Below are 9,834 nucleotides of genomic sequence, written 5' to 3'. Positions count from 1 at the left end.
AACATAACACATGGGAAATTCCTAGGGTGAATTAGAAAACTTTCTATTTAAACAATATGAAGTTATCTAAGGACGCTATGGACAGGCGGCTGGAGAGCGTTTCTTTGCAGGACGTGGGTGATTTACGTAAGTGAAACCTCCGTCATCAGGATACTACCGGGGCTGAAAGCCCTTGGGCAGTGTTTCCAAAGCCGTGCTTCAGTGTGAGGCTGGTAAAACAGGGTTCTCTGGGTAAATTACTGGGAGGCATTGCAAAATGCATCTCCATTCCTGAAGTTATTCAGTAGATACTAAGGACTTTAACAAGCGCAAATATTTATGTGACTCTAATTGAAGAATCTTCCCACTGGTTTTGTTGTTACTGCTTTTCAGTTTTTGTTGTTGTTCTGGTTGTTCACACTTTTTTTTTTTAACATGCTTACTTATATTTTGGGGAACTAGTAGTTAATGAAACATACATGTAAATACTGATTCACTGTAATAAAAATCCGCATTAAGAGACTTGTATCCCAGTGTGGTTACAGGTGAATACCACTTTCTTCTGCAGACTGGTCCTTCACAGAAAAATTAATTGAAGAAAATGACTATTTGCAGAACATCCTCACTTATGAAAGGCATTTTATCAGAAAAAATAAAAGACCAGTTTGCCTTCGGAATGGCTAGTTCACTCTGGTATTCGCTTTGGTAGATATTTAGAGGCATTATTATTTATTTATCAAAAGCTCAGGGAATGTTTTTCTTCCTAAAATAAATGATAGCATGAAATGGAAAAAGCCTTGTATCTGAGAGACATTTATGATGATAATTTGTACTAAATAATTTTATTTATATTTCCTTGAAAAAATCTAATGTAATGTGCATTTAAAATTTTGACAACTTACTACATTTATATTTTTCTAAGAAGCCCAATAAAAATGTATTTCTAAAAGGATATAATATACTACTTAGAAATTTTATTGGACTGTAAATATTTTAGTAGAAAAATTTAACTAAAGTAACTTGTTGAAAATAAATGACAGTATTTTTTGGAGGAAGATATGCTTGTATATCTTAAAATTATATAAGGACATTAACCAAGCTGATATTTATTGTCACAGAAAGTGATTTGGTCAAAAGTCATTTTCTTTGTCATCCAACATACATGGCAATTATTTTTTATTTAGATTTTATAAAAATTTCAGGCCCTTACAAAACATAAAATGTAGTCTATATGTGGAAAAAATTATAAATTCACCATGCTTAAAAGAATATGTAAGGTTTTGAAATAGGAGGTAAAAAAACAAAGTTAAATAACTAAGAAAAAAATATGACATGATTCCTGCATTCTTATAGGGAATGTGTTGTCTTCAGACAAGGCTTTTAAACATGAAAAAATGTGGATTTCCACTGATCTTTGTGAAGAGTTAACATAAGCTCCTAGATTTCCCAAATGAAACTAAGGTCTTGTGTATTAGACTATATAAATTTTGGGTTAACAATTATATTCTAAAGAGTTTCCTATACATATTGAATAATCACAGTTATTTCTGTGAAAAGCCATATATTTGAGTTCTTTATCAGTTTAAGAATAAAAATAGAACATGTCTTTATCAGTATAAGATGAAAATAAGGTACAAATTGAATATATTATACTTAAGCAATTATTAAAGGAATTCTATTTAAAATTTATTCCAAAAATGCTTTTATGATAGGAATAGTCAATGTTTTATTTTAGAAAGCAGCTTTGTCTTGTTGTAGTTGTTAGTGACTGTAAATAATAAATTTGGGTGTTTTTGGTCAAGATCATTATGTTGGATTTTCTGGGTAAAGAAAAGTGCCCAATTATACCTTAATCTACTTGGTAAATGAATTTGGGGAAGAGTGGAGAGAATTAAATGAAAACTTTTTGGTACTAGATTATTAGGTTAAATACGTCTTCTGATTTGGAAATGCCAACTTACTCAAACAGTGAATAATTAATACTTGTAATTATTTAAAGCCATGCACTTTTTCTTCTGTATGACTTTTGAGATGATTCTTCTTTTCTGAGGTCATGAAAAACCAAACGAAAGCAGATGCCATGGACTGAGAAGCTCTGCAGCAATTGTGTCACTTGGAGGGTGTCATCTGCTGTTATTTCCTCTCTCTCTATAGTATTAAATTGGTTGAAGCCATCTTGGAAGAGATCATGTCTGCAAATAATGGCTTTGAATTTAAAGTATATTATGTATTTTAATGAGAAAAATTGCCTTTAATCTTTGACTATTTTTTGGCTGTTCATTTCCCTTTAATTTTCAAAATATAACATAGTTCCTATAATTTATTCCCATTTTTGAATACTGGTTGTGTCTTACAGCACTGATCACTGTTCTGAGGTAAGCCGACATCTGAATTCCTTGGCTATTCATTTGCACACCACTACAGAACATACAGTCCTGGTAGGACAAAAGCTAAAATAATTCCTGGTAATTTCGGATCAAGTCTTGGCTGTTACACAAAACAGACTAAATATATTTTCCCACCATAGCAGAACAATTTAACACAATGTTGCAGATAAAATGTCTCTTTTTTTAAAAATATTTTCAGTGCATCATCTTAAATTAGAAAATATGTGACTAAATTACATAAAAATAACTATACACTTTAGATAAAGTAGCCACTGTGTCCAATATGGCTCTAACTTTTCCCACATATAGTTTTTTAGAGTTATTTCAACAACTTATATGTGGAAAAATTTTAACAGTTTTTGCATTCACATTAACTCAACTAGTTCAACCTTACTTCAACTCTTTAGAATATGAAAAGCAGAGCATAATCACATATAGGCATTTGCTAAATGTGGGCCAAGATTTTGATAATAAATCACACAAAACAAAAACAGAGAGTGAAAGATAAAGTTGAAGTAGAATAGGTTCAATTAGTTTCCATTCCTTGATGTTCAATAAGATACGTGATCTTGCAACCTCTGTGGTCATAATTTGAATATGCACAGGTGACTACCCTGGGCCTCTGTTAACAAATAACTTAAACTTAAAACAAACTATTAAATAACACTTAAGTACTGCTTTTTAGAAGAAATGTGTGTTTTTTAAAAGTCTGGAGGATATGTGTGCTTATTTGGTTGTACCCATTCAGGGATGGTAAAAATATGGTAGGACAATTTTTTTTAAAGCTGATGGATCAGTCGGAGCCTGGGAATCTACCTCTCATGCCACCGTTGACAAAAAGTCTAGCTCCCAACGGAACTGATTCATCTTTGAAAACCAGAGTATTATTGTAATGCAAATAGTTCTTACCTCTAAGTTGCTGTATTAGCAACATGTCCTCTGATTCAATTGCTTTTCTCTGTTTTAATTATTCCAAATAACAAGTATTTGTCACCAGACATTTTTCCATGGCAACTATGCTAAGATATCCATGCAGTAAAACATGCTGTATTCAAGGAAATGACCTGGTCTGTGCACTTGTTAAAAAAAAACCCAAAATCAAAAGTTCCTGAATTGGAAAATTATCTGGTCCAAACTTCTCCATATAAATTGTTGAATAATTTGAAAGTTGAATATTGGAGCTTCCAAATACTATCCCATTTTTAGGCTAATCAATACAGTTGGCCATGAAGATTTATCAGACTATAATACAGATTTATCAAATTATACCTTAACAGTACAAAACATTAGGATGCTCAATCTTAAAAGTATAATTTACCCAAAAACCTTCTTCACTTGTAAAAAAGATTCCACTTTCCCTTAGGGGCATATGACCAAGGTGTAATATCGTATGTTCAAGGAGAAATATTTTTAAAATGCCTTCAGAGCAATTCAATATATTAAGACTGATAATGTTATGATTCAACCATTATAGAATTGCAAGGATAGAAAGAATTTTGTCAAACCATCAGGAACATCTTGCAAATTAATGTTAGAATGACACCTAAAATGTTCCAGAATGTTGTAGGAATGCTGGACTCACCAGTTTCGTCCCAGAGGGAGACAAAACTGCTTTACCTTAGGATATATTTTGTGAAATAATAGTCAGGTCAGTGTTACAGCTCGCTTATTCTGACAGACACATCAAGAAGAAAAGCAGCTAATAATGGCATTTGCAATAACATGAGCAATACTGAGGTTTCAAGCATTTTCTAAGGGTCAGAATCCAGAGTAAATATGTCCTCCTTATAGAAGGTGCTTGGGCTATGAATTAAGTCTTCTTTTCAGGACAGCATGGCTCATATATCTTACCATTAGAAGATCACGCTGAGATTTGCTTTCATGGGGAAGAGGTATATGTAATAAAAACTTTTTGTTAATAGTGGGCAATGTATCACCCTCACACACAAAGTAGCATAAGTTCCTGCAAGAAGCCACGAGGTAATATCCATAGGAACAATAGTCTGTGTTAAAACAAAGTGTGCTTAAGGCCAAAACGTGACCTGTGCAACCTCACAGGAGACTTGGACTGAAACAGTGCTAAACAGTGCTATCAGTTTGACTTAGAATTCAACTGCAGATTTAAAGCTTGCAGTGAATGTTTATTCTTGCTTTGTATTTCTCCAGTTACAGCATTATGGGTATATATGTGTGTGTGTGTGTGTGTATCTATATATATATGAATTTTAATACAGTTTTCCTACTTACTTCTCTCAAGATTATTTTCCTAACTGATACCCTGGTATCCAAGTGGTTGGGTTGGCCTACATTCTACTGCATGACACGGGAAAATGGACTAAGGAAAACCTTTGCGACTTGAAAGTACAAGGTTCCTCTAAAAGTGCTCATTACAGTGACTGAGACTCACCTTACCACTATCTCCTTGCTTGTTTCCTCCATATAACTTTTCACATTATATTACCTTGTTTATTTTTTACCTTATTTGTGGTCTGCATTTTTCTGCTGGCCCTCAAGCTGCATGAGAGTCACGGCCTTCTCTATCTCTGGTTGACAACTGTGTACCTAAAATAGTAAAACAGTGCCTGACATAAGGAGGTACTTGTTACCTTCTATTAAATATATGAGCAAAGGAATACATTCAAATATATTTTAAAAATTATAACAGGTGATTTACTTAACCTCTCCGAAACAAAGCTTTCTTATCTATAAAACTGGGAGTAACTAAATTTAATCCAAAAGAAGGCTGAGATTATAATTAAAGAGGTAACATAAATTAAGTATCTTAATTCAGTGTAGAATAAACAGTATATATATATATATATACTTAACCCATTTAGCTCATTTGCTTCTATCTTTGAACAGTAGACCATCATGTAAAATTATTATCCAGAACTCAGATAATTTACCTAACCCACATAATTCCACGTGTACTTTGAATTACATAATGACTACCATTTATCAAATGTTTGACAGTTTGCTGCCTCTATTCCTAATCTTTTTATTTCAGTACACTTCAGTATGTAACATCTATATACTTCCACATTAGAGGAAATGTAAATCCTACATAATACATATTTAAACCCTTTAAAACTGTGAAGGATATTAAGGTAACGATACATTAGAAAATATTTTATATTTAACCACCTTACTTCACAATTCAGGAAGCTGAGGCCTAATGTTGAGTTGAAAGACCTTGAGATCATCACATTGCTAAAAAAGAACAGATATACTGTAATTAATCAATCATTCCAGAGCTTTTGAAATTATGGATGGTCACGCCACTCTTCTTGGAGAGACTGAACTTGGTTCTAGAATCATTCTGAACACAATGTTGCACATTGATGGCCCTTTTCAAGTGGTCAGAGTCGGCATGCAAGGTAAAATGCACGTGTAATCAAAATGAAGTTTAAACCTCTTCCTAGATTAGGTTTATGCACATTATTCAGTGACATTCAAAGCAACAGAAGAATTAGAATTTCATTCTTCAACTTGTAGTTAGTTTAACGATGCCCCTTTTAAAAAATCAAGTCCATTTACTCATAAGAATGGTATGCTTCAATACGGATAATGGGTCATATTTATTAAAAACAAATAATTTATATACACAAAAGATGTAATAGAAAAGGAAATTTATATTAGTTCTATCAATATTTAACTTCGAAATTTCAATTATAGTTAAAGAATTTAAATTTTTTATATTAGTGCCCTGCTTTGAAGCTATAACTTACTAAGTTTATTTTTTCTGGATTTCCACACCACCTTTAAACAGTGACTTCATATAATGCACCATGCATTCAAAATACACTGGAATGTCATTAAGTCAACTATAAATTCAAAATGATCTATAACATCTAACTGGGTAATGAGATTGGCCCAATGAAACAATGTATTATATCTTTCTGGAATTTTGACTATGTCTTTCTGTTGGGCTTTACATTTCCTTAATTAATTTTGAAAACAGTAGATTTCTTTAGTGACATGCCAGTGCTCTCAAAACATTAAAACAGTATGGCACTGGAATTACTGGCTTAATGACCATCTCATGCTTCTACTCCCTAAGGCCCCCGCTTAGTAAAAGGAAAGGGTTTACCAAAACCCAGGCATTACAATGATTGTATGTGGCCTGAGAATCTGCTGAAAATACATATGGACATGCCTGGTTGCTTACTAAATTTTGTTGGAGATTAAATAAAGTCATAGAATACACATGATTCCCCAAAGTAAAAGCACTCATTTATTTTTAGTTAGAACTAAAGGTTTTGTGAGAAGTGTAAAAGATTCTTTTTGTTTTTGTTTTTTTTTCCAGTAATATCTGGACCAGTGTATAGAGATATTTGAGCAGCAAAGAAAAAAGCAAATAGTGACAAAAAAACTTCCAATGGAAATTGTTGCCTTTTTGGAAACTATGAGGCATAATGTCATTCTCAAAGCATGTAAGGTATTTGGGATATAACTCTAAAAAGTAATAAAGTCCAGATTATTGTCTTGAACTGTGCTGGTTCTTGGTATTTTGAATGTAACAAGGAAATGAAGAAACATGACATCAAGTAACTAAAGGCCAATTAATATGTGTTTATATTCATCACTGCATGTGTATGTGTATTTGTGTGTGGTGATATATATCTGTGTAGGGGTGTGTGTTTGAGCAAAATAGCAATCTGTTTTGTCTTATCCCTAAAGCCGAATCATAGAGGTTCCAGAATGGATAAACTATTAGCTAATCATCTCGTAAAATACAGCAACCATGACTTTCAAATCAACGCCATTTCTTGAATTTCATTAGTCATATGTTTAAGAGGAACAGTATAAGTTTTTCATAAGAGATGCATCTTTATCAAGTATAAATATACAGATTAAACTGCATTTTTAAAAGCATGTATCTTAATAGAGTTGGTATTTAAAACACATAATTGAGAAGCTCTCCATTCACTACTAATAATCATATCCCTCCTTTTTGAACTAGTTTTCTCAAAAAATGAAATAATAGCATATACCTTTTCATCCTCTTTGATTTGACTATCACATTTAATCATGGTTACACAGTAGCACCAAAATGAGGACAAAATACAAGAATTACAGGAAAGATCTTAAATTATAGGAGCTCATTGCATGCTTCAAAGGTCTCATCTGTGGGGAAAAAAAACATTTCCAACTGCCAAACTACTGCTTTTTTTTTTCCCAAAAGAAAAATAACCCAAATCACCCCAAACTAACCAAAAGATACAACAGACTGCTTTGGGGATAGATATGTTATCTACAGTTTATGGGACAGATAGTCCATCTAAATAGAAAAAGACTGGTTTTACATAAAGCAAGATAGAGTACAAAAGCACGGCTTTTGTCATTTTGGTAATATTGCAATTTTACAAACATATTGCATAGTATGTGTAAGAAAATAGTTTCATTTTTTCATATATCTCTATATACAAGAAAACATTTACATGAAAATTACAAAACAAAATAAACGAGTAGTGGACCTGGTTTAAAGAACTGTATAAATAACGAGACACGCCGACTTGAAATTACATTACCTCCATTGTTCATGAATGTCCTTGCACGGCTTTAACCCTGTTTGGCTTTTATTTATGAATATTCAAACAAATGAGATACTGAGACAGCAAAAACAAAAGAATAACAGTTCATTATACCTCATTTCCTTTAATGTTTTTCCTTGACTTTCTCAAAGAGAGGAACTTTCTCAATCAGTACTTAAAAAATAGCCCTCTGGTTCTAAGAGTATCTCAGGTTAATGATGTTCTCCCAAGAATTTTTAGCAAGCAATGAAAGTTTAAACCTAGTTGAGTAAGTCCATCCTGGGCCCGTTTGGGATATAGTGTTTATATACTGGTTTTATGAATGTCAAGGGGTTTATTTGGCATGTATAAAAGGTGAGTGGCCTACACTAACAACATTTTCCTTCTAAAACCAATTAATTAATGATCTACAGCTCAGAATCCTACATGCAGGATGTTTACTGCCTCATGTTATAATTATTCAGCCCTCCTGTTTGTTTGAATAAATGAGGAGAAGCAGTGGTATTGTAGAGTTAAATACAATTAAAATCCCAGTCTTTGGTCTTTGACATTTAAATTAAATGAACTGCAGTATGAAACAATATGAATAACAGTGTTCAATGAAATCATTCATTTATGATTGTTTTAAAAGAATAACAATATTATTTTACTTTGTGATAATGATATTTTGCAGTATTCATTACTATAATATACACCAGTACAAAGAGAAAAGAATTTCTCCAGGTGTCTTTAAATAGGGTCACATGAGGAATTCTAACTAGACCAAAGCTACAAGGAAGTGACAAACCCCACTCATATGAAACTCAAATGTGAATTTAGCTTTGATGGCTATATAGAGAATTTGTCCATTAGATATCTTCAACTATTTTTATACTTTAACATTATGATATAAATTAATATATTTAACAATATATTGACATTGTTACAAAATAGAGCACTTAAATGCATTAAACACTCTCCTGCTCTCTACCTATTGCTGCCTCAAACAGCAATACCAAGTTTGGAATGACACAGTTTTGTAGGCGTTATACTGTATCAAAATGCAAGTTTTATAAAGTGAGGTACTGTCCAATTGAGTAATGTGGATAGCAGAATATGTAGGAATTTTGAATGGAACATGCTATAAAAAATTCAGCTATTGGCCTTTGTGATCAAATTACCTTTTCTTCAAAAGACCAGCGCTTTTTAGTTTGATGGAGATAAGTAACAATAGAATGAGAAGCAGAGACTTAATATTTGGTAAATATTTCTATTAATTTCCTCAATAGTCCCTTCTAGTAAGACCCAAGTACATTCTTTTCCTTTTAAATGTCAACCATATTACTAAAGCCTGTCTATGAAGTGTGATTTCCTGAAAGGGATATTAATGTGCAAATGGTAAGAGCAAGAAAGGAAGTATAGAAAAAGGAGCAGGGGGCAGAATGCTGGGAAGATTTGCATTTCAACACTTAGAAGCAACAGATTAAGATAAAGAAAGAGATCAATAATGTTGGTTCATACTAGGCTACAGAACTCAAGATTGTTCTTTTCTTAAGTGAATTAGCAAAATTTAAAGATGAAAGTAACCAATGAAAACCTCTAGCTCTGATGTAACCCTCACAGGTAAGTGAACTGTGACCAAGATAATTAAGTATATTCCTTAGGGTCACATACAGGTGGGGATGGAACTAGAACCGGAACTCCCAGCTCCCTTTACAGAGATTTGGGGGATTGAAATCTCAGATCTCCTGGTTAATGTAAAATTTGAAGCATACAATTATCTTAGATGCATAATTATGTACAGACTATAAAGCTATGGTTTGTAATAAAAAAGGGAAAAAATTAGATGGAGAGGTACATGTTAGAAATTTTGGAGATGTTGAACAAATGAGGAAGTTTTTTTTTAGGTGTCTTCCTGAAATATTCTGAAAGAAAAAGGAATAATGAAGCCTCTT

The sequence above is a fragment of the Manis pentadactyla genome, chromosome 7 (assembly GCF_030020395.1).
Source record: "Manis pentadactyla isolate mManPen7 chromosome 7, mManPen7.hap1, whole genome shotgun sequence".
NCBI lineage: Eukaryota > Metazoa > Chordata > Mammalia > Pholidota > Manidae > Manis > Manis pentadactyla.
Note: the sequence above shows the minus strand (reverse complement) of the source record.